Here is a 26,435-nt window from a genome sequence, read left to right as displayed (position 1 = left end):
TGATTGCGTCTCACTTTGCTGTGTATTTTATCTGGGACACAGCTGACCACTTGCCACCATCCATATTGGAGTTTTGACATGACACAAGTCAGGTATTGATAATGTTTTTAACTTCAGTAGGTTAGGGACTGTCTCAGATGGGTACACCGTGACGAGGTGAGACAGCTTTTTACCTTTTTGCAAAAATGTATACACTAAGTACCCTGTTATTAAGCACTTGCAATTTATTTATTTATATTCAGGGTATTTTTCATACAATTTTTCTCCTTGGTTTTTTCTAGTCTTAAGGCTGCAATTCACATGCTTAATGTTGCATGTTTACTGAACGTTGTTTCAGCTCTGGTTTTTGTGTTTTTTGTATGTTTTCTTGCTTGGTTGCAAGTTGGGGGTGCAGCCCTCCTAGTACTGAGACTGAACAGCTGATTGCGTCTCACTTTGCTGTGTATTTTATCTGGGACACAGCTGACCACTTGCCACCATCCATATTGGAGTTTTGACATGACACAAGTCAGGTATTGATAATGTTTTTAACTTCAGTAGGTTAGGGACTGTCTCAGATGGGTACACCGTGACGAGGTGAGACAGCTTTTTACCTTTTTGCAAAAATGTATACACTAAGTACCCTGTTATTAAGCACTTGCAATTTATTTATTTATATTCAGGGTATTTTTCATACAATTTTTCTCCTTGGTTTTTTCTAGTCTTAAGGCTGCAATTCACATGCTTAATGTTGCATGTTTACTGAACGTTGTTTCAGCTCTGGTTTTTGTGTTTTTTGTATGTTTTCTTGCTTGGTTGCAAGTTGGGGGTGCAGCCCTCCTAGTACTGAGACTGAACAGCTGATTGCGTCTCACTTTGCTGTGTATTTTATCTGGGACACAGCTGACCACTTGCCACCATCCATATTGGAGTTTTGACATGACACAAGTCAGGTATTGATAATGTTTTTAACTTCAGTAGGTTAGGGACTGTCTCAGATGGGTACACCGTGACGAGGTGAGACAGCTTTTTACCTTTTTGCAAAAATGTATACACTAAGTACCCTGTTATTAAGCACTTGCAATTTATTTATTTATATTCAGGGTATTTTTCATACAATTTTTCTCCTTGGTTTTTTCTAGTCTTAAGGCTGCAATTCACATGCTTAATGTTGCATGTTTACTGAACGTTGTTTCAGCTCTGGTTTTTGTGTTTTTTGTATGTTTTCTTGCTTGGTTGCAAGTTGGGGGTGCAGCCCTCCTAGTACTGAGACTGAACAGCTGATTGCGTCTCACTTTGCTGTGTATTTTATCTGGGACACAGCTGACCACTTGCCACCATCCATATTGGAGTTTTGACATGACACAAGTCAGGTATTGATAATGTTTTTAACTTCAGTAGGTTAGGGACTGTCTCAGATGGGTACACCGTGACGAGGTGAGACAGCTTTTTACCTTTTTGCAAAAATGTATACACTAAGTACCCTGTTATTAAGCACTTGCAATTTATTTATTTATATTCAGGGTATTTTTCATACAATTTTTCTCCTTGGTTTTTTCTAGTCTTAAGGCTGCAATTCACATGCTTAATGTTGCATGTTTACTGAACGTTGTTTCAGCTCTGGTTTTTGTGTTTTTTGTATGTTTTCTTGCTTGGTTGCAAGTTGGGGGTGCAGCCCTCCTAGTACTGAGACTGAACAGCTGATTGCGTCTCACTTTGCTGTGTATTTTATCTGGGACACAGCTGACCACTTGCCACCATCCATATTGGAGTTTTGACATGACACAAGTCAGGTATTGATAATGTTTTTAACTTCAGTAGGTTAGGGACTGTCTCAGATGGGTACACCGTGACGAGGTGAGACAGCTTTTTACCTTTTTGCAAAAATGTATACACTAAGTACCCTGTTATTAAGCACTTGCAATTTATTTATTTATATTCAGGGTATTTTTCATACAATTTTTCTCCTTGGTTTTTTCTAGTCTTAAGGCTGCAATTCACATGCTTAATGTTGCATGTTTACTGAACGTTGTTTCAGCTCTGGTTTTTGTGTTTTTTGTATGTTTTCTTGCTTGGTTGCAAGTTGGGGGTGCAGCCCTCCTAGTACTGAGACTGAACAGCTGATTGCGTCTCACTTTGCTGTGTATTTTATCTGGGACACAGCTGACCACTTGCCACCATCCATATTGGAGTTTTGACATGACACAAGTCAGGTATTGATAATGTTTTTAACTTCAGTAGGTTAGGGACTGTCTCAGATGGGTACACCGTGACGAGGTGAGACAGCTTTTTACCTTTTTGCAAAAATGTATACACTAAGTACCCTGTTATTAAGCACTTGCAATTTATTTATTTATATTCAGGGTATTTTTCATACAATTTTTCTCCTTGGTTTTTTCTAGTCTTAAGGCTGCAATTCACATGCTTAATGTTGCATGTTTACTGAACGTTGTTTCAGCTCTGGTTTTTGTGTTTTTTGTATGTTTTCTTGCTTGGTTGCAAGTTGGGGGTGCAGCCCTCCTAGTACTGAGACTGAACAGCTGATTGCGTCTCACTTTGCTGTGTATTTTATCTGGGACACAGCTGACCACTTGCCACCATCCATATTGGAGTTTTGACATGACACAAGTCAGGCATTGATAATGTTTTTAACTTCAGTAGGTTAGGGACTGTCTCAGATGGGTACACCGTGACGAGGTGAGACAGCTTTTTACCTTTTTGCAAAAATGTATACACTAAGTACCCTGTTATTAAGCACTTGCAATTTATTTATTTATATTCAGGGTATTTTTCATACAATTTTTCTCCTTGGTTTTTTCTAGTCTTAAGGCTGCAATTCACATGCTTAATGTTGCATGTTTACTGAACGTTGTTTCAGCTCTGGTTTTTGTGTTTTTTGTATGTTTTCTTGCTTGGTTGCAAGTTGGGGGTGCAGCCCTCCTAGTACTGAGACTGAACAGCTGATTGCGTCTCACTTTGCTGTGTATTTTATCTGGGACACAGCTGACCACTTGCCACCATCCATATTGGAGTTTTGACATGACACAAGTCAGGTATTGATAATGTTTTTAACTTCAGTAGGTTAGGGACTGTCTCAGATGGGTACACCGTGACGAGGTGAGACAGCTTTTTACCTTTTTGCAAAAATGTATACACTAAGTACCCTGTTATTAAGCACTTGCAATTTATTTATTTATATTCAGGGTATTTTTCATACAATTTTTCTCCTTGGTTTTTTCTCTCTGACAAGGTGCAGTTTTGGTTGCAGTTTGTGTGCAGAAAAAACTGCAGCGTGCGCATGTAGCCTTAGGCTACTTTCACACATCCGGCTTGAGCTGTGCGACTCAATCCAGCTGTGAAGCCTATGCAACGGATGCGGTGAAAACACCGCATCCTTTGCATAAGTTTTTTACATGCGGCCGGTCCGGTTTTTGCCGCTTGCGGCATGCTACTGAGCATGCGCAGTGGCAAAAACCGCATGCGGCGGCCGGATGCGGTTTTTGCCGCATCGCGCCGCATCCGGCATCCATAGGGATGCATTGAGAAAATCGTCGCATCGGCCGGATGCGGCGCGATGCGGTTTTTTTTGCCGGAGCAAAAAACGTGCCAGGGAACGTTCCATCCGGCCGCCGCATCGGCTAAATCTGCCGCATGCGGCAAAAACCGGACCGAACGCAAGCCCATGCGGCACAATGCGGCACTAATTAAAGTCTATGCAGGAAAAATGCAACCGGCAGCAAAAAAAAACGGTTGCGGTTTTCCTGCAAAGTGCCGGATTGTGCCGCGTTGCAAAAGCCAGATGTGTGAAAGCAGCCTTAGAATAAACATTGCTTTTCTGTCTGGAAACCTCAGGCTGCAATGTGACCACGCCCCATCACATGACCAGTGACGTCATACCTGTCAGGAGCCCGTACATTCTAGCATCTCCCCTGTGCAGGACGGACGGATCCTGACCCTGAGGTGGGGAAGATTCAGCTTTTCCTCATTAGTTATAGAGCTGAGGTCACACTGGATTTTGGGGGAAGAAATAAAAGTGTCTCCTGTCACTACTGGGGGCTGCAGCTCGTGTATATATCACAGGGAAGGGGCTGAAGCTGCAGCACAGGGCTGTGGAGGCTTCCATAAGGAAGGGGGATATGGGGGGCTACACAGGGCAGGGGGCGATGCTGTATATTGGGTGGCTTACACTGGGCGATACTGCAGGTTGGGGGGCTTACACAGGCCATGCTGCACCCTGGGGGGCTTACACTGGGCGATGCTTCACGCAGAGGGGCTTCCACTGGGCAATTGTGCATGCTGGGGGGCTTCCACTGAGCGATGCAGTGTGTTGGGGGGGTTTACAGTGAGCGATGCTGCGCGTTGGGGGGCTTACACTGGCCGATGCTGCTTGATGGGGCCACATCCGGGTGGGGACTGTAGGAAGGATGGATGGGGGCACATCTGGGGAGGGGGGGGGCTATAGAAGTCCATGGCTTATCATATTTTATTTCTCTTTCTCGGTCTATGACATTCGCTCACACACCGCGCTGCTATCTTCACTGCAGTCTCTTCTTCAGCAGGATATATGTTTTCTCTTCCTCCTTCATGGAGCTGAAATCCCGGGAAGATATCATAGTCTCCTGAAGTGAGTATCCCTCACTGCTGAGTGTCCCTCACTGCTGAGTATCCCTCACTGCTGAGTGTCCCTCACTGCTGAGTGTCCCTCACTGCTGAGCGTCCCTCACTGCTGAGTGTCCCTCACTGCTGAGTGTCCGTCACTGCTGAGTGTCCCTCACTGCTGAGTGTTTGGTGCAGTGTAGCAGGAGGTGGGTTTCATCCTTCCTTGGCCTCCAGGTCAGTGTTGGCACAGTCTGTCCTCCCTGGGCTTGTAGCTCTGCTTGTGTGGGAATTGATGGCTAGACTGTGGGCACTGAGTCTATATTGGCTCATAGTCCTGCAGTCTCTGGGGTCTGGGGGTTTCTCCAGATATGGGGTCAGTCTGTAGTCTCTGGTACGTGGTCAGTTTCTGTGAGGTGTAGACATCGGTCCTCCAGTCACTGATACCTCTCCTGGCCCTCGTCTACCATCTTCCTGATTCTGGCTTTTGTCAGGCTGCTGTGATTGGTCATTTTGTCCAGTTGGGTTTGGGAGAGCTGTGCCAGGGGTCCTGGTTCATCTGGACCACCTATATGTATCAGGGCTTTATGGTGATGGGAGCGTGGATTGGTATTCTGTAGGTGAGACCGAAATGACAGTGCCCTCTTCAGAGCTGCTAGGTGTAGAGGGAATCTGCCCAGCTCGGCCTGACAGGCGCTGTTGGAGGTGCTTTGATTGACCTGGAGAAGGCGCTAAATTTCAGGTTGAATATTTTTGTTGGGCTGGAATCCCACCTTGACCAGTTGGTGTGAGAAGCCTGACCAATAAAATGGAAGAACTGGAGCTGGTAATGTATGAGGAAAAATATGACATAGTAGGAATAACTGAGACATGGTTAGATGATAGTTATGACTGGGCGGCTAACCTGCAAGGATATGAATTGTTTAGGAGGGATCGTAAAAAAAGGAAAGGGGGTTGAGTCTGTCTATATATAAAGTCCAGGGGGTGGAGTCTGTCTATATATAAAGTCCAGTTTAAAGCCCAGACTAAGAGAAGATATTCAAGAGGGAAATGAAGGGGTGGAGTCTCTATGGGTGGAGATACAAGGAGGGAAAACTAATAAAATCCTCATAGGGGTTTGTTATAAGCCACCAAATATAACAGAAACCACTGAAAATGTATTATTGAAACAAATAGACAAAGCAGCAAATCACAATGAGGTGATTATTATGGGGGACTTCAATTACCCCGATATAGACTGGGAAACTGAAACCTGCGTATCTCAGAAAGGAAACCGGCTTCTGTCAGTAACTAAGGATAATTATCTGTCCCAACTTGTGCCGGGCCCAACTAGAGGGGCAGCCCTTCTCGACTTAATTTTAAGCAACAGGCCAGATAGAATAACAGACGTACGAGTGGATGGGCACCTCGGGAATAGTGACCACAATATAATACAACTCCACTTGTCCTTCAGTGAGGTGCCTTGGAGGGGGGTTACAAAAACGCTGAATTTCAGGAAAGCAAAGTTTGATCAGCTTAGAGAAGACCTTCGCCAAATTGATTGTCCCAATGTCCTCAAAAATGGGAGCACAGAAAATAAGTGGGAAATTTTTAAATCGGTATTAAACAGCCACTGCGAGCGAGCCATACCGTACGGAAATAAAAGGGCTAGGAACAGGAGAAAACCAATGTGGCTAAATAAGGATGTAAAAGGGGCAATGAATAATAAGAAAAAGGCATTTAAAAAGCTAAAACAAGAAGGCAGCGAAGAAGCATTAAAAATATATAGAGAAAAATATAAAATGTGTAAAAAAAAACAAATACATTTAGCAAAAGTAGAAACTGAGAGACTCATTGCTAAGGAAAGCAAAACAAATCCCAAACTATTCTTTAATTATATAAACAGAAAAAAGATTAAAATTGATGGTGTCGGCCCTTTAAAGAATAATGAGGGTAAAATCATAGAAAGCGATGTGGGAAAAGCAAATGTTTTAAATACTTTTTTCTCAACTGTGTTCACACAGGAAAAGCATATGCCACGGGAAATGTAGAGTGATCATGTAAACGCCCCATTAAGTATGACCTGCCTAACCCAGGAAGAAGTGCAGAACCGACTTAGTAACTTGACAAATCACCAGACCCTGATGGCATTCATCCTCGGGTATTAAGGGAGTTAAGTAATGTCATAGACAGGCCTCTATTCCTTATATTTAAAGACTCTATAGAAACCGGGTCTGTTCCACTGGATTGGCGGCTAGCAAATGTGGTACCAATATTCAAAAAAGGGTGTAAAAGGGAACCTGGAAACTATAGGCCGGTAAGCTTAACATCTGTTGTGGGTAAAATGTTTGAAGGGTTTTTAAGAGATACTATTATGGAATGTCTCAATGTTAATAATTGTTTAACTCCATATCAGCATGGATTTATGAAGGATCGCTCCTGTCAAACTAACCTGATCAGCTTCTATGAGGATGTAAGCTCTCACATGGACCGAGGAGAATCATTGGATGTCATTTATCTCGACTTCGGTAAAGCATTTGACACTGTCCCACAAAAAAGACTGCTAAGTAAAATGAGAAAGCTTGGGCTCGGGGAAAATGTATGTATATGAGTAGGTAGCTGGCTTAGTGGTAGAAAACAAAGAGTGGTTATTAATGGTGCATACTCAGATTGGGCCAGGGTTACTAGTGGGGTGCCACAGGGGTCTGTATTGGGCCCCCTATTATTTAATATATTTATTAATGATCTGGTGGATGGTTTACAGAGTAAAATATCAGTATTTGCAGATGATACAAAACTATGTAAGGTAGTTAACACAAAGGAGGACAGTTTGCAACTACAGATGGATTTGAGTAAATTGGAGAATTGGGCTGAAAAATGGCAAATGAGGTGTAACACAGATAAGTGTAAGGTTATGTACATGGGAAGGAGAAACAGATGCTGCGATTACTTAATAAATGGGAAACCGCTGTGGAAATAAGACATGGAAAAAGACTTAGGCATCTTAGTCAATAAGAATCTAAATTGGAGTGCCCAGTGTCAGGCAGCTGCCACCAAAGCAAATAGGGTGATGGGATGCATTAGAAGAGGTCTGGGGGCATGAGATGAAAACATCATTCTCCCTCTGTACAAATCACTCATCAGACCACACTTGGAGTATTGTGTGCAATTTTGGGCGTCGGTGCTCAAGAAAGACATTACTGAATTTGAAAGGGTTCAGAGGCGGGCTACTAAAATAATAAATGGATTGGGTGCATTACAATACACGGAAAGGTTATCAAAATTAGCTCTATTTACTCTAGAAAAGAGAAGACTTAGGGGACACCTAATAAATATGTACAAGTATATCAGAGGGCAATACGGAGATCTCTCCCATGATCTGTTTGTACCAAGGACTATGACAAGAACAAGGGGGCATTCTCTTCGATTGGAGGAAAGAAAATTCCTACATCAGCATAGAAGAGGGTTCTTCATGGTAAGAGCAGTGAGGCTCTGGAACTCTCTTCCTGAGGAAGTGGTGATGGCCACTCACTGCATGAATTTAAGAGAGGAATGGATGCTTTTCTTGATTGCAAAAGTATAGAAGGTTATGAATAGCATAATCTTACAGGTAGATAGAAGAGCGACCAAGATTATTAGAGGAATGGGTGGGCTGCAACACCAAGACAGGTTATTAAACTTGGGGTTATTTAGTTTGGAAAAACAAAGGCTTAGGGGGGATCTAATCACAATGTATAAATATATGAGGGGACAGTACAGAGACCTTTCCAAAGATCTCTTTACACCTAGGCCTGCGACTGGAACATGGGAGCATCTGCTACGTCTCGAGGAAAGAAGGTTTAATCATAACCACAGACAAGGATTCTTTACTGTACGAGCAGTGAGACTGTGGAACTCTCTGCCACATGGTGTTGTAATGAGTGATTCACTACTAACATTTAAGCAGAGCCTGGACGCCTTTCTTGAAAAATTTAATATTACCAGTTATGTATATTAGATTTTATGACAGGGTGTTGATCCAGGGAACTAGTCTGATTGCCGGATGTGGAGTCAGGAAAGATTTTTTTTCCCCATTGGAGCTTATTTGACACATTGGGGTTTTTTTGCCTTCCTCTGGATCAACATGTTAGGCTACGGGTTGAACTAGATGGACTTAGAGTCTCCCTTCAACCTTAAAAACTATTAAAACTATGAGACCCCAGACTTCACTGCCATACATGAGGATTGGGGTGATGATGGAATTGAAGCTTTTTAGCCAGACCCTCACTGGTGGCTTCAGATGATGGTTTCCTTCGGATGGCATAGCAATCTCTATTGCTCATTTGTACCTCCCTGACTGGTGAATTTCCAGGCCCAGGTAGGTGTATTTGTCCTTTCCTGTATGAGCGCAGTTGTTTAAGGTCTCTTTCACACGTCCATCAAAATCACGCCCTTTTTTCACAGACGTGTTAAAGGTGCGTATAACCCTCCATGTGCCGTGTTTATGGCACATGTGTGTTCTCCGTGTGCTATCTGCGATAACACACGGAGAACAGGAACTTTCTGCTCACTTGTCCCTGTCGCTGCTGTCCGTGGTGCTGATCTACGGTCTCTGGCTCTGCCGACTTCCTGCTGCTGCTGCTTCCGACCCAAAGTGCAGTGAATATGCGATGAGCATAATGAGTGGGGTCGGAAGCAAGTGCCAGCAGCGGCAGAGACAGCAGCGCTGGAGAAGGTGAGTGTAGAAATCCCTTTTAATTCACAGACACGTGTGTTTTCTCTGGTGCGTGTCAGATGGATCACATCGTGCGGTCCGTGTGACACCCATGATGCCGGAGAAAAACAGACATGTCTACGTGTGGAGCACACGGGCACATGTATGCTCCACACGGTCCATGGCAAAACACGCACATGAGCGCAGACCCATTGATTTTAAAGGGTCTATGTGTGTCCGTGTCTCCGGCATGTGAGGAAACGGATCAAACTCGTTTCGGAGACACGGACGTGTGAAGGAGGCCTAAGACAAATGAAGGTGCTGGTCCAATCTTCATTTTTTCTCTTCTGGAATTCTATGGTGGGCGGGATGTTTACGTCCCGCTCATCTCTGCCCCTCCGCTTCTATTGGCCGGGTGCTGTGTGACATTTCTGTGACGCGGGACATCCCTCCCCGTTCAGGAAGTGGATGTTCGCCGCCCACAGTGAGGTCGGTTTAACGACTTTGTGCGCTACGGGCAACTAATTGCCCATGATGTACAAATGACTGGGGCTGGTACAATCGCTCGTGCAATCGCACAATAGATCGTACCGTGTGAAGCCTGCATTAGACTTAAAGCCGGTTTATACGCTGTGATATCGTGACGGATATCGCTAGCGCGCGCACCCATCATTTGTGTGTTACGGGCAAATCGATGCCTGTGGTGCACAAAATCGCGCGGACCCGTCACACTACTTACGTACCTAGCGACGTCGCTGTGACCGGCGAACTGCCTCCTTTCTAAGGGGCTGGTTCATTCGGCGTCACAGCGACGTCACTAAGCAGCCGCCCAATAGAAGCGGAGATGAGCGGGACATAACATCTCGCCCACCGTCTTCCTTCCTAATTGTGGCCGGGACGCAGGTAAGGTGAGGTTCCTCGTTCCTGCGGTGTCACACATAGCGATGTGTGCTGCCGCAGGAACGACGAACTACATCGTACCTGCAGCTGCAACGATAATTGGGAATAGGGGGGCATGTCACCGATTAGCGATTTTGAACGTTTTTGCGACGATTCAAAATCGCTAATAGGTGTCACACGCAACGACATCGCTAATGCGGCCGGATGTGCGTCACAAATTCCATGACCCCAACGACGATGTCGTGGCGTGTAAAGCGGCCTTTAGGCTGTAGCCCTATCTGACTCCTGCTGGAAATGAGCCATTCTTCTACCGTTCACACTCACACTGCAGAGGTTCTCGGTTTAGGAGCTTTTTTTTAAACATCTTTTTTATTCAAATTTTTAAACATAACAAAAAAATTAAACAGTCAATTCAATGGTCAAATAGTAAACATCAGCATACACGAGATTGATTTGTTCATCAATGCAACTGTAACTGTAAACCTTGCATAGGAAGAAAAAATAAAAGGTAGTATCACAAAAGAATAAGAATGTGAGTGTGAACCCTTCCACAATTATGTTCTTGCTATGGTGTCAACTACCATCTCCATATGGTACGTGCTAAGTGTCTAATGATGGTCCCAAAACCCCCAACGTCCCTCCCAGGTCTTCCAGACAATACCATTCTGTATGGCGGAAAGGGCTAATTATTTTCAGGATTTCCTATAATGAAAACCAATGAATTTTTTCCACAGCGGAAAAACTTCTCCTGCTGACTTTTCTTTACTCCTTTCTGCTTCTATCAGTTCCAGTCCCAAGAGATGTTTCATTTGAGATATTATTGCTCCCATCGATGGAGTGTTTGGTTTAAGCCACTCACTAAACAAAGCCCGAAGAGCCACCACTAAAAATGTGTGGATGTTTCTAGGAATCTTTACTTTGTCTACCATACTCTGATATTCAGATTCGGGGGGGGCGTAATTGGTGGAAAAGCAGAGCCTGTGGTGTTTGTGGAAGTTTCGTTCCCCAACATGCTTGAATCTGGTCCCTTACTTGCTTCCAATATGTTGTTACTTCTGTGCACTCCCACACCCCATGCCACATATTCGTAAAGGGCACCCAACACTTAGGACACGCTGTAATCCGGCCAGGGCAGCTATGGGAAGGTGGGATGTTAAAGCCATACAGCGCTGTGTATATGAGCATGAAATAAGTCTCCCTCCATCTCTCACACAAGATGGATATTCTCACCCGTTCCCACCCTTGTAATATTGTCTCCGCTATCTCCTCATCTCCTGTCCACCTCTCCCATGTTCTGAACATTTTGCTCTGTTTTAATTTAACAAATTTGTGCCTCATGGTGCTGTACAATGAGATGATACTCGCCATTTGGGTGCGCGGGCCTATACTGTCATCTAAGGCATGAGAGACAGATTCTCTCTCCAACTTTCTGAGTCTGGACTGACAAAGAATGAAGCTGCAGGACCTGTATGAAATGTTTCCCGTGTATCTTGAATTTGTCCCTAATTTCTTGTGGAGACATCCACCGTTTTTCTTCCCGGCACATAATGGACCCCGCTGTTTGCAACTGATCACAGCTCTGATCAATGGCCCTCTTAATTTCAGCTCCCTGGGGGAACTCGTGGTGACCAAATATTGGCATATGTTTGGAAACCAGAAAGGGAAGCTGAAAGGCCTTCCTCACTATCTTCCAACATACTATGGTGTCCCTTAAGGCCCCGTCACACTGAGCAACATCGCTAGCAACGTCGCTGCTAACGAACAACTTTTGTGACGTTGCTAGCGATGTTGCTGTGTGTGACATCCAGCAACAACCTGGCCCCTGCTGTGAGGTCGTTGGTTGTTGCTGAATGTCCTGGGCCATTATTTAGTTGTTGCTGTCCCGCTGTGAAGCACAGATCGCTGTGTGTGACAGCGAGACAGCAACAACTAAATGTGCAGGCAGCAGGAGCCGGCTTCTGCGGAGGCTGGTAACCAATGTAAACATCGGGTAACCAAGAAGCCCTGTCCTTGGTTACCCGATATTTACCTTTGATACCAGCCTCCGCCGCTCTCACTGCCTGTGCTGCCGGCTCCTGCTCTGTGCACATGTAGCTGCAGCACACATCGGGTTAATTAACCCGATGTGTGCTGTAACTAGGAGAGCAAGGAGCCAGCGCTAAGCATTGTGCGCTGCTCCCTGCTCTGTGCACATGTAGCTGCAGCACACATCGGGTTAATTAACCCGATGTGTGCTGTAACTTGGAGAGCAAGGAGCCAGCGCTAAGCATTGTGCGCTGCTCCCTGCTCTGTGCACATGGAGCTGCAGCACACATCGGGTAATTAACCCGATGTGTGCTGTAACTAGGAGAGCAGGGAGCCAGCGCTCAGTGTGCGCTGCTCCCTGCACGTGTAGCTGCGTGCGGTGGTAACCAAGGTAAATATCGGGTTGGTTACCCGATATTTACCTTAGTTACCAAGCGCAGCATCTTCCACGCGGCGCTGGGGCTTGTCACTGGTTGCTGGTGAGCTCACCAGCAACTTGTGTAGCGACGCTCCAGCGATCCCTGCCAGGTCAGGTTGCTGGTGGGATCGCTGGAGCGTCGCAGTGTGACATCTCACCAGCAACCTCCTAGCAACTTACCAGCGATCCCTATCGTTGTTGGGATCGCTGGTAAGTTGCTTAGTGTGACTGGACCTTAAGTAAAAAGGAGGATCTCACTATCTGTGGCAGTTTAGCTTGTCTTGTGTGGATAAGAGCGGTCAGATCCCAATGGCCGGCTAACTGTCGTTCTAGATGGGTGTTTGAGTAGCAACTAGTGTCGTGTAACCAGTCCACTACATGTCTAAATAAAGAGGCGATATTATAAGCACGTATATTTCCAAAATTAACCCCGCCTTCACTTCTCAGTAGCATCAGTTTTTCTAGTGCAATTCTGGGTCTTTTACCTGTCCAAATAAAATGTGTAAAGGCCTTCTTCAGCCTATTTATGTCTAAATGTTTTAAAATAAAGGGCAGGGTTTTAAAGGGGTATAGGAGCTTGGCAAAGCTAACCATTTTAACCAGGTGACATCTACCCAAAAGAGATATTGGTAAGTGATGCCACCGCTGCAGTTCCCCCAATATTTTACCTATAAGGGGGGTGTAGTTAAGTGAATAGAGTTGATCTGGTCTCCTCCCTATCTTTATCCCCAAATACGTTATGTATGACTTTGAGACACGTAGGTCCAGACCTAGCTTGACCCATTGCTCCTGAGGTATTTTGTCTCCTAATTCTAGAAGTTCACTTTTGTTGATGTTAATCCTGTACCCCGAATATTCACTGAATTTCTGAATAAAGTCAAAGATCTTCCTCAGCTGCTCTAGTGGTCTTGACAAAAAAAGTATGATGTCGTCCGCAAATAGAGCAATCTTAACTTTATCTTTGCCTACTCTGATTCCGTCAAATAGATCTGACTCCTCTATAAATCTAGCAAAGGGTTCCATGGCCAGGTTGAACAGCAATGGTGACATTGGACATCCCTGTCTGGTCCCCTTGTGCAAGTGAAAAGAATCAGAGAGGAATCCTGGTGTCTGTACTCTAGCTATAGGGCTATTGTAGACCCCATCCAAAAATGTTCTAAATTTGCCTTTTAAATTGAACGAGTCCAACGTCGCCCCCAGCCACTCCCAACTAACGTTATCAAATGCTTTCTCTGCATCAAGAGTTAGGAGGGCTGGTCTGTCTCCTAAATGCTGCTGTCGTCCTACCTCGTCCAGCACTATCAAGACTTTTCTTATGTTTTTAACTGCAGCTCTTCCTTTAACAAATCCCACCTGAGCTGGCTTCACCAGTTGGGGAAGCACCATTGCTAAGAGGTCGGCCATTATTTTGGATATAATCTTTTGGTTTAAGTCAATAAGTGAAATAGGTCTATAGGAACCAGCCTCCAAGGGGTCTTTGCCATGCTTTGGAATTACTTTGATATACGTCTCCCTGGATCTACCTCGAATATCTCCTGTTGTCAAAATGTTGTTGTAGTAAGTAGTCAATACCGGGGAAACCTGTTCCTTGAGTGCTTTGTAAAATTCCCCACTATACCCATCAGGACCGGGTGCCTTCCATTTTGAAGATGACTAAGGCCTAAGCCACACGGCGAGAAAAACAGTGCGAGTGGAGTGCGATAAAACATCGCATTCCCCTCGGACCAATTCTAGCCTGTGTGTCAGCACACATGGGCGATTATTTTCTCAGCCCTAATCGGACCGAGAAAACAATCGCAGCATGCTGCGATTGTAAGCTGAGTCTCTTTCTCTCGCACCCATTCAAGTGAATGGGGCGAGAGAAAAATCACACTGCACTCGCGGTACACCGGTGTACTGCTAGTGCAGTGCGAGAATGGCAATAGCCGGCTACACAGTAGAGAGGGAGAGAAATCCCTCCCTCCCCTCCTGAGTGCCGGCCCGCCCCCCGCAGCTGAGGTCTGCTCGCACGAACGGACCTCAGTTGCAAGGACACAGGCATGACACTCGGCTCTGCTGTACTGCCAGCACGAGCCGAGTGTCATGCAAGTGGATCGCAGTAGTGCCCGTGTGGCCCCAGCCTTATAGTTTGCTTCACCTCTTCTTCCGTTATGTCTGCATTAATTACATCCTGCTGCTCCTGCCTGAGTTTAGGGAGAGATAAGCTTTGGAGAAAGGCTCTACCCTCTGTCGTATTTGTGTGTGAGAGTTTGTATAGATCTTTATAAAAATTTTGTAGAGTGGAATTTATTTTTTTGGGATCAGATGTTACCTTTCCTTGTCCATCTTTTATTATGACTATGGGTGATACTTGTAAACGTCCCTTTGCCAATTTCGCCAGAAGCTTACCCGCTTTGTTGCCGTATCTAAGTAATTCGACCTCTTGCCTAGATCTATACACCTGCTCCCTCCTGTCTATCCACATCTCAAACTCTTGTTTGGTCAGTTTCCAATGTTCTCTGTTTTGAGGTGAGGGGTTCTGCAGGAACTCAGTATAGGCATGTCTGAGTTTTGCACTCGATTTAGAATACCCCTCCTTCACTTTTTTCTTAAAGGGAACCAATCATCAGGATTTTCGTGTATAAGCTGCAGCCAGTGCAGTACTGGCACTATCATGCACAGTGTGTACATACCATTGGGGTGCAGCTCGGGTGTTTAGGCAGTGAAATACAACTTTATAAAGTTTGAACTTTCGTGCACTTTTTGATTGACGTGTGCACCTCTGCAGATAATGTCCGGGCGGGTTATGCAGGAGTTCCCCGCCCCCCCACCAGCCTGTTCCTCCCTCTCTCCTGATGTCCGGGCGGGTTATGCACGTGTTCCCCGCCCCCCCCCCTGCGCCGCCTGTTCCTCCCTCCCTCCCTCCCTCTGGCTGTATGTAAATATCTAATCTTCAGAAACATGGCGCCGGAGTGGGCCTCTGCGCATAGCGCTTATCTCCGGCGCCATGTTTCTGATGCCCCCGCATTACACAACTTGGTGTCTGAGAGGGCGGCGCATGCGCCCTCGTTTCTTCACAGCCCGTTGTGACCGTGGGAGCGCGCGCGATTAGAACAGGACAGAACAGCTGACCGGAGGACGCGATTACCTGCTGCTCCTGTATCGTGCCGCCCCAGGACACCGGGCCAACACACCAGCCGGTGTGACATCGCTGTGGCGCCGCCCTCTCAGACACCAAGTTGTGTAATGCGGGGGCTTCAGAAACATGGCGCCGGAGATAAGCGCTATGCGCAGAGGCCCACTCCGGCGCCATGTTTCTGAAGATTAGATATTTACATACAGCCAGAGGGAGGGAGGGAGGAGCAGGCGGCGCGGGGGGGGGGGGCGGGGAACACGTGCATAACCCGCCCGGACATCAGGAGAGAGGGAGGAACAGGCTGGTGGGGGGGCGGGGAACTCCTGCATAACCAGCCCGGACATTATCTGCAGAGGTGCACACGTCAATCAAAAAGTGCACGAAATTTCAAACTTTATAAAGTTGTATTTCACTGCCTAAACACCCGAGCTGCCCCCTGATGGTATGTACACACTGTGCATGATAGTGCCAGTACTGCACTGGCTGCAGCTTATACACGAAAATCCTGATGTTTGGTTCCCTTTAAGTGAAGAGACGTACATTTAAATTATGCCTCTCAGCACCGTCTTTGCCGTGTTCCTAAACAGAGCAGTTTCATCTACGTGTTCTCTGTTGTCAGATACAAACTCATCGCACCAACAGCGCAATTCGTCATTGAATCCCTCGTCCTTTGTAAGGAAGGCTGGAAACCTTCATATAAAGTCTCTTCCCCTGACCACCCTTTCCGTCAGTTCCATACCCCCTGGGGCATGATCTGATATAACCAGATCAAAAATTTCGACCGACTTCAGCCTGTTTAATAGACTCTCAGAGGTCAGGAGGTAGTCAATTCTTGACCAGGACTGGTGGACATGGGAAAAGTGAGTAAATTCTCTAGCATCAGGATGCAGCCAGTGCCAGACATCCCTCAGCCCAGTCTGGTTAAGTAGAGAGGTGAGTGCATTCTCCTCTCTGGGGGTTCCTACCCTGACTCCTTCTATCTTCCTCTATCCTATGTACCGTATTAAAGTCACCTCCAGTAATTATCAAGGGAGAATTATCCAGGACAATTTTTCTCTCTACATCTTCAAAAAAGGATTTGTTTGAACCGTTATATATAGAATAGGTTTCTCCTCCATGGTCTATAGTGACCCGTACCCATCTCCCCTGGTCGTCACACTCCTGAGACAATAATTTAAAAACGAAGTTGCGGTGGAACAAAATCACTACCCCTGCATGTCTACCTTGTGCTGCTGATCCCACTACTGTCCCCACCCAGAATCTATTAAGCCTAAAAAAATCCTCTTCCCTTAAGTGAGCCTCCTGAAGTAGGACAATGTCTGGGGAGAATCGTTTAAGGTGCTTCAGTATCTTAGACCTTTTGTTCGGAGATCGTAGACCCTTTACATTCCAGGAAATGACAATCATAGGAGTCCCTGTTAAGGCCTAGTCACACACAACGACTTACCAGCGATCCCGAAAATGATGCGACCTGATAGGGATCGCAGGTAAGTCGCTGGGAGGTCGCAGGTGAGATGTCACACAGTCAGACCTTACCAGCAATGCAGGAACAATACAGGTCGCACTAGCGACCTGTATAACGATCTCAGCAGTCACTGTGACCCTGTCACACAGTGTCAAACACAGCGATGTGTCCTGCCCAGCAGGACATCGTCTTTGAAGAAAATGGCCTGGACCATTCTGCAACGACTAGAGATCTCACAGCAGGGGCCTGATCGCTGGTAGGTGTCACACATAACGAGATCGCTAACGGGATCGCTGTTGCGTCACCAAAAGCGTGACTCAGCAGCGATCTCGCTAGCGATCTCGTTATGTGTGACGGTACCTTAAGTTTTGGTTACTACCTGTTATCATATACTTAATACTTGTGGAAGGGTTAAACAGCATGCGGAGTCTATCTGTGACTCCTGAAAGAAGAAAGGTGTTAAAAAAAGAACAAGAAATACACAACAAGGAAAAATATCCTAGGGCAACAATAACGCTAAATTCGAAATGCACTGTGGTGTGTTCCGAACTGCGCACATCACCAGAAGTGCTATGGACTTCACTTTTTTCTGAGATTGGGAAAGTGGTTGATTACACAAGCATATTAGAGAAACTCAACCTGCACCACATGAAATGTAGGGAATATCAATCAGGACGACATCCGTATCTCCCAACTATATCCCCTCACAATTTGTCTAAACAGACCACTCCACCTCCTCCCCCACCAAACCACAGGACACATCCCCAGATGGGGATAGAGATGATGTGAACAAGCGTCCTCTGGCATGGCAGGCCCCACATGACATGACATAACCCATTCCTGGCCCCTCGCCCACCAACCCCCACTTCCTCTCCTCCCAAAAAAAGTTCATTCATTCATTCATTCATTCATTCATTATCTTGGTATCATCTCACAAACAGCTCGGATAAGAGTCCAGACTGTTTTAAGGGAAAGCGGGTAAGGGTATATACTACATCACCATTCATTCACAAGTTATCACTGGGTTGCTTCACCTATTACGACCTGTTGACCTCTGGGATTTCGGTGACATTGTTCGGTTGTCCCCCTCTCGGTCTCCTCTTCTCTCTACAGTTTTTGCCGTTTGCAATATTTTTTCAATGTCTCTTTCGGCGTCCCTTGACGAGTTGTAGACAATGTTGACACCATCTTTTTGGAAAATCCTCAGTAATGCTGGGTACTGAAGTGTGACGCTCTTCCTAGCTTGATGCAGAGAGACACATATTTTGCTGAAAGCTCTTCTTCGCTTGGCCACATCTGCAGAATAATCCTCGAACAGAAGAAGTTTCATTCCTCTTATGATCAATGGTTGGGTTCTCTTTCTGTAGGCCCTTATTATGTCAAACTTGTCGTTGTAGTCCAAAAATTTCATGATCACTTGGCGTGGTCTTGTCTGATCACCAGATTTTTCGGCATGGGAGCGCAGATCTGGGCCGACCCTTTGAGCCGTTTCGACTCTACAGTCCTTATTAATTCCAAGAGCCGCCGGGAGATCTCTTTCACATAAGCGTTGAAGTTCGGCTACGGGAACCGCTTCAGATAGCCCCACCATTCTCAGGTTGCTCCGCCTGGACCTATTCTCGAGATCTTCAACCTTGTCCGCGAGGCGTTTAGTTTCTGCGACCGTTTCCTCTACTGTGAGGACAGTTGCTTCTTATCTTCTTCCAGGGATGACACTCTCTGTTCCAACTCCTCTATCTGTCCTTTATGTTTGTTTAATTGCCCCTGAAAGTTGTGGAGGGCATTCTGGATAGCTTTCTCTATGGTTTTCTGGATCTCTGGCATGATATTAGCTGTAACCTCTGTTGCCATTGTTTTAAAGTCTTGCATGTGCGTGTCAACTTCTTTGTTGCTGTCAGAGTGTTCGGCAGATTCACTCATAAAGGCATTGTGAAGCGGTTGAGATATATCAACAGAGACTTGTTTTTCCAGGGGGCTCAGTGCCATTTCTTCCTCCCCTTCGCTGCTGGCCCTGTCTCTTACGCGAGAGGAGTCCATTTTTTGTGCACTACGTAGGAGGTACCGCTCCATAAATCACAGGTCTGTAAGTTGCAAAAGCACCGTCCCTTTACCGAGGGGAGACAAATTGTAGTGTGAGGGTCTTAGTATATGAGTGGCTTACTGTCAGCTCCTTCAGAAGCCAAAAATCAATTTACAAGATGCAGTTCTGTATGATGGCCACTAGAGGGAGGCAGTATCCTGCAGATGGTTCTGTGTGAGATTCACTATATTGTTTCACCCACTAGATGTCTCACTTCCTGCTTCCTGGGGATCCAGCAGTCGGGCAGTTTTCAAAGAGAGAAAAAATGGAGTTTTCCCGCCCAGAAATCTCTCTCCGGCCTGTGTTAGTGCTCAGCATGCAGCTTTCTCTGCCCTCCCGACCTCCAGCACAGGACTCTCTCTTCAGCACAGGTGAGGGCACTACTCAGCACAGTTTAGGGGGGGCAGAGGGACACCAGTGGGGACCTCAACCAGCAGTTCAGTGATCTGTGCTACCCGAGGGAGGGGGGGAACAGGGGTCACCCCGACCTACCCCTGGTCCAGTCTCTGTCTCTGGCCTCAGCTCTTAATGGCAGGCTCCAGCCCAGTACTGCTGTGTTCTGTCTTCCTCACGGTAATCTGGCCAGAGAGAGGGATATCAGTGCAGTCTCCACAGCAGAAGTCCTGGGTCAGGGGATCCTCCGGTCTCTACCCCAGTGCGTCTGCCAGACCCTCAATCTGTCTCTCACCCAACTTTTTCTCAGGGAGTCTCTTGCAGAGGAAGCTATCCCCAAGCAGCTGTGTCTTTGGGGTGTTGGATGGGCACAGATCCGTCTCTGATTCTTAGTATGATCTCTTGCAGGAGCTTCTCACCACATCCTCAGCACCGGAACAGGAAGTCGGTTTAGGAGCTTTTGATGACATCGTAGGACTTTCCTACTATTTTGCTCTCCAGAAATTTCAAGAACAAGCCCGGGTGCCACACGGAGTCAAAAGCCTTTTTAAAGTCTACAAAACAGGCGTATATCTTTACGTACTTTGTTTTGTGGATTTGGCTCCGAATGAGACTGTGCAGGGTGTAGATGTGATCCGTGGTGCAATAGTTTGGCAGGAAGCCTGGTTGGCTCTTGCTGAGGACGGTGAGGAAACAGAGGATCCTCTTGTTCAAGAGGCTGGTGAACAGTTTTCCCAGGTTCCTGCTGACACGTCTTCCTCTGTAGTTGGCAGGGTCATACCTGTCCCCACTCTTGTGGATGGGTGTGATGGGCCTTTGCTTCCAGGTACGAGGGAAGTAGCTGGCACTCAGCACAATATTAAACAGTTTAACCATTCCAGCTTGTATTTCCGGTGGGCTTGATTTCAGCATCTCTGGGGGGATTCCATCTGGACCACTGGCTTTTTTACACCTTATGGAAGAGATTCTTTCTGCAACTTCCTCTAATGTAATTGGTGTATCCAGAGGGTTTTAGGAATTTTTTTACTTTTTCCTCCATCGCCTTAAGGCTATGTGCACACTAGAAAAAGGATTTTTCTTAAGAAATTTCTTGAGTGAAGGATTAGTGCACCTGCGTTAAAAAACGCACCAATAACGCACCTGCGTTTTTACCACATTTTTGGTGCGTTTTTACCGCTGGTTGCTCCCTGCGTTATTGTGCCATTATCTATGGTAAATAACGCAGTTAGCTGCAGAAAAGAAGTGACATGCTCATTCTTTTTCTTAAGAAAAAAACTCAGTGTGCACACAGCTAATTTTTTTTGCCATAGGTTTTGCTGGGGAATGTCTGCAGAAAGGTTAGAAGAATTTCTCAAGAAATTTCTGCAGCAAAAACGCGGATAAAAAACGCAGTGTGTGAACATAGCCTTAGTATTGATGTTCTGTTTTCCTGTTCTTGGCTTAGTCCTTTTTTTTTGGGATGTCTTTGTAGAGGTCTCTGAAGTACTGGAGTGAGATGTTGCCATTTTGGATATGGATGTTGGTCTTGCTTTTTGTGTCCATGTGACTCCATAGTTCGCAGAAGGAGTTGTCTTGGAGGGCGTCTTGGAGTTGGCTAAGTTTGGTAGAGATGTAGCTCTGCTTCTTCCTCCTGAGGATGGTTTTGTGCTGCCTTTGTATGGTGTCATAGACTTCCCTCAGGCCCGGGTGGTTGGGGTCTCTGTGTTTATTGTTTGAGGCTGTTCTCAGGGTCTTTCATACGGCTTTATATTCTCTGTCAAACCAACCATTGATCTGCTCTTCTTTTGGTCTCTTGTAGTTGACTTGTGTAAGGTTGGACAATTTGGCCATGGTGTAAAATGTTTTGTTGAGGTCTTTTGTAGCTTAACTCGCTCCTTCTTCTTCTTCTGGGTTAGACTTGTAGCTGTAGAAGTTATGGAGCATCTCTTGGATTTCGGGACTGTTGGGAGCCTCTTTATATTTTATTGCTGACTGTGGTTTTCTACCAGGTCACTCGGTTCAATGACACTGTAGAGGAAGCTCTGCTACACTGGTATATAGGTGCTCAGAGGTAAATAATAGATAATAGCAGAGGATAACCTCGGCACACTAAAACTCCCAAAATGAGTCAAGAAGTCACAATGAATGGTGATAAAAAACACTCTTTATTGGTCCATAATTTGAAAAAGTACTTTTTAAGGCATATATGTTTCTGTCCAAAATAAGTAGCTAATTGACGTTTCGGCCTGAGCCTTCGTCAGATTGGACTTATCAAGAACACATATAGTCTTGATAGGTACATCAAACAAGAGGACCGGACAACGTAAAGCACTTATATTGTTGTGCGTATCACTGTTGCTTAGAAACCGTTACAGGGTAACATGAATCAAGAGGCAGCTATCAGGTGCTACAGCTACTCAGCATAGGAGTGCTGGGAAAGACACAGTAGAAGCGTCTAATATGGATCAAGCTGTATGTCAGCCTTGTTAGTATAGCACTGTCACAGGAGCTGTATAGTATTCCTGGGACGTTTCCCACAGATAATGCCTTATGGTAAGTTTGTTATGAGATAGAGGTACCTCTAAGTTGAAGGCCAAGTATAAGGCTATGTGTCCACGATAGAAGGTCCCTGCGGATTTTTTTGCCTGAAAATCCGCGACTTTCGCGGCAAATCCGCACCCTCGGATTTACCGCGGATTTGCCGCGGATTTTGATGCGGATTTTTTTTTTTTTTTTTTTTCCCATTCAAAGCCAAAAATCCGCACCAAATCTGCACCAAACAATTGACATGCTGCAGATTTTTCCGCATCAAAATCCGCGGCAAATCCGCAGCGGAAAAATCCGCAGCATGGGCACAGCATTTCCAAAATGCCATTGAAATGGCTTGGAAGTGCTGCTGCTGCAGATTTTCGGCAAATCCGCGGTAAATCCGCGGCAAAATCCGCGGGAAATCCGCGGTAAATCCTGTAGCGTGGGCACATAGCCTTAGTGCTGCCGGTAGCACCGGGAAGGTTTTTTTTTATCAGGCCAAGGTCCTCGCCACTGGTGGACGTGCGTTCAGTACTAGCGCGCTCCTGTGCAGTCAAAGACTGCATAGGAGGCCGTGTGGGGGCTCCTGCCGTGCATAGGAGGCCGTGTGGGGGCTCCTGCCGTGCATAGGAGGCCGTGTGGGGGCTCCTGCCGTGCATAGGAGGCCGTGTGGGGGCTCCTGCCGTGCATAGGAGGCTGTGTGGGGGCTCCTGCCGTGCATAGGAGGCTGTGTGGGGGCTCCTGCCGTGCATAGGAGGCTGTGTGGGGGCTCCTGCCGTGCATAGGAGGCTGTGTGGGGGCTCCTGCCGTGCATAGGAGGCTGTGTGGGGGCTCCTGCCGTGCATAGGAGGCTGTGTGGGGGCTCCTGCCTTGCATAGGAGGCTGTGTGGGGGCTCCTGCCGTGCATAGGAGGCTGTGTGGGGGCTCCTGCCGTGCATAGGAGGCTGTGTGGGGGCTCCTGCCGTGCATAGGAGGCTGTGTGGGGGCTCCTGCCGTGCATAGGAGGCTGTGTGGGGGCTCCTGCCGTGCATAGGAGGCTGTGTGGGGGCTCCTGCCGTGCATAGGAGGCTGTGTGGGGGCTCCTGCCGTGCATAGGAGGCTGTGTGGGGGCTCCGGCCGTGCATAGGAGGCTGTGTGGGGGCTCCGGCCGTGCATAGGAGGCTGTGTGGGGGCTCCGGCCGTGCCATAGGAGGCCGCGTGGGGGCTCCGGCCGTGCCATAGGAGGCCGCGTGGGGGCTCCGGCCGTGCCATAGGAGGCCGCGTGGGGGCTCCGGCCGTGCCATAGGAGGCCGCGTGGGGGCTCCGGCCGTGCCATAGGAGGCCGCGTGGGGGCTCCGGCCGTGCCATAGGAGGCCGCGTGGGGGCTCCGGCCGTGCCATAGGAGGCCGCGTGGGGGCTCCGGCCGTGCCATAGGAGGCCGCGTGGGGGCTCCGGCCGTGCCATAGGAGGCCGCGTGGGGGCTCCGGCCGTGCCATAGGAGGCCGCGTGGGGGCTCCGGCCGTGCCATAGGAGGCCGCGTGGGGGCTCCGGCCGTGCCATAGGAGGCCGCGTGGGGGCTCCGGCCGTGCCATAGGAGGCCGCGTGGGGGCTCCCGCTTAATTAATATGCACCGCCGCTGTCCAGCACCATGGTGGTGAAACCGCACCGCGGTGATGGGCTGGGGGAGCGGCGCATATTATATCTGCCTGTGCTCCCTTTGATCGTACATGCCCCCCTGTGTTAGCTATGACCCTCATACTGCTGCTCATAGTAAAATAAAACACTCTTTACTTACCCCCTCCAGCGTGTCTCCCCGGTCTCCTTCCTGCCGTTGTGATCATGCACGCAGAGATGATATCACTCTGCTGTGCCGATCACCTGACCGGCCGAGAACCAGGAAATGCAGGAGGCCGGAGCTCAACCCCAAGGAGGGAGTCACTAGACAAGACAGTGCTGGAGAAGGTAAGGAAAGAGTTTATTTTACTAAAAGCAGCAGCATGGGAGTGATATCTAACACAGGGGGCCGTGTGCCAGCCACAGGGGGCCGTGTGCCAGCCACAGGGGGCCGTGTGCCAGCCACAGGGGGCCGTGTGCCAGCCACAGGGGGCCGTGTGCCAGCCACAGGGGGCCGTGTGCCAGCCACAGGAGACCATGTGCATCCACAGGGGGCCGTGTGCCAGCCACAGGGGGCCGTGTGCCAGCCACAGGGGGCCGTGTGCCAGCCATAGAGGACGTGTGCCAGCCATAGGGGACATGTGTCATCACTGGGGGACGTGTGCCAGCACAAGGGGGCTGTATTCAATATAAGGTGGCCATATCCAGATTAAGGGGGCTAATGTTAGGATGGGGGGGCTATGAGGGACATATACCCTATATGATTTGTTAGACGGACACTGGCATTATAAGACTGACCCCATTTATTAAAAAATTCTCTATTCCTTCACCAAATTTGGGGGTGCGTCTTATAATCAGGTGCGTCTATAAAGCGAAAAATACGGTATATTGCTTATAGTTAGGTGAAAAATGTATTGTAGTACAATGTGAACATCAGACATTTAATAATTTTTTTCCAGCACCCATGACAGCACCACGAGAGAGGGGATCCGCCCTCTCTCGTGGTGCTGTCATGGGTTCAGAAAAAAACACATTACCGGTAAGTAATTACGTATTTATGATACAATAATCAAGATATTTGGATAGAACATAAAATATATTTATTGTAACACAACTTTAGATCACAAAAAACTGTAATTGTAAATATGTAATACACTATGTAATATACAGTAGATTACATATATATCTTGTGTGTGTGTGTGTGTATGTATATATATATATATATATATATATATATATATATATATATATATATATATATATAATATACCGTGTCTTTCCAAAAATAAGACCTCCCCCAAAAATAAGCCCTAGGAGGGATTTTCAGCATTTTCGGAGAAAGGCTTAAATATAAGCCCTAGTCCCGGATCAATAATGAAGTGTCCGTGCAGCTAAAAAAGATACAGATACTGCAGGACACTTCATTATACACAGCGGCACCCGGTAATTACACTCACCCGACACTGAGCGGCAGGACCTGCAGTGATCACACACCCGCACTCATCAGATCTCTCACACACACACACAATCAGATCTCACACACAAACATCGGATCGCACACATAATCAGATCGCACACACAAACATCAAATCACACACACACAAACATCGGATCGCACACACATCGGATCGCATACACACTCACCTCATCCAGCGACACCGATCTCTTCTCGCCGGGAGAATCCTGAGAGACCGTGCGGTGCAGCGCGACGAACAGGACCTGCGGCCGGACACGTGACTTGCTTCATTCCCCCATACCCCCCAAAAAAGCAGACCCCCCCCCACTTCCCAGGAGACTCATACTCAACAGACCAGGACGTCTGCGTGGTTCCCAGGCCCTCCTGTGATCTCCGGTCGGTGCTGCACGCCGTCCTACCCTGCTGCTCGCTGACACACACAGAAGATCCCAGACACACACAGAAGATCCCAGACACACACAGAAGATCACACACACAGCAGATCACACACACACACACAGCAGATCACAGATATACACAGCAGATCACACACACAGCAGATCACACACACACAGCAGATCACACACACACAGCAGATCACACACACACAGCAGATCACACACACACACAGCAGATCACACACACACACAGCAGATCACACACACACAGCAGATCACACACACACAGCAGATCACACACACACAGCAGATCACACACACACAGCAGATCACACACACACAGCAGATCACACACACACAGCAGATCACACACACACAGCAGATCACACACACACAGCAGATCACACACACACAGCAGATCACACACACACAGCAGATCACACACACACACAGCAGATCGCACACACACAGCAGATCGCACACACACAGCAGATCGCACACACACAGCAGATCGCACACACACAGCAGATCGCACACACACAGCAGATCGCACACACACAGCAGATCGCACACACACAGCAGATCGCACACACACAGCAGATCACACACACAGCAGATCACACACACAGCAGATCACACACACACAGCAGATCACACACAGCAGATCACACACAGCAGATCACACACACACAGCAGATCGCACACACACAGCAGATCGCACACACACAGCAGATCGCACACACACAGCAGATCGCACACACAGCAGATCGCACACACAGCAGATCGCACACACAGCAGATCGCACACACAGCAGATCGCACACACAGCAGATCGCAC

The 26,435-nt window shown here is 47.3% G+C and overlaps 1 protein-coding gene across 1 annotated transcript in view; it reads left to right on the top strand.

The window, feature by feature from the left end:
• The first annotated feature begins 4,574 nt into the window (after positions 1-4,574).
• LOC142260511 (uncharacterized) overlaps positions 4,575-26,435 on the top strand; it is a 40,411-nt gene continuing 18,550 nt past the window's right edge. Inside the window, exon 1 of the mRNA XM_075331960.1 lies at positions 4,575-4,603. The gene's annotated coding sequence lies outside the window, so the exon portion shown is untranslated. The remainder of the gene's footprint in view (positions 4,604-26,435) is intronic.

Source organism: Anomaloglossus baeobatrachus, unplaced genomic scaffold, assembly GCF_048569485.1.
Source record: "Anomaloglossus baeobatrachus isolate aAnoBae1 unplaced genomic scaffold, aAnoBae1.hap1 Scaffold_117, whole genome shotgun sequence".
Classification (NCBI taxonomy): Eukaryota; Metazoa; Chordata; class Amphibia; order Anura; family Aromobatidae; genus Anomaloglossus; species Anomaloglossus baeobatrachus.
Note: the sequence above shows the minus strand (reverse complement) of the source record. Positions and strands in the feature narration are given on the sequence as shown.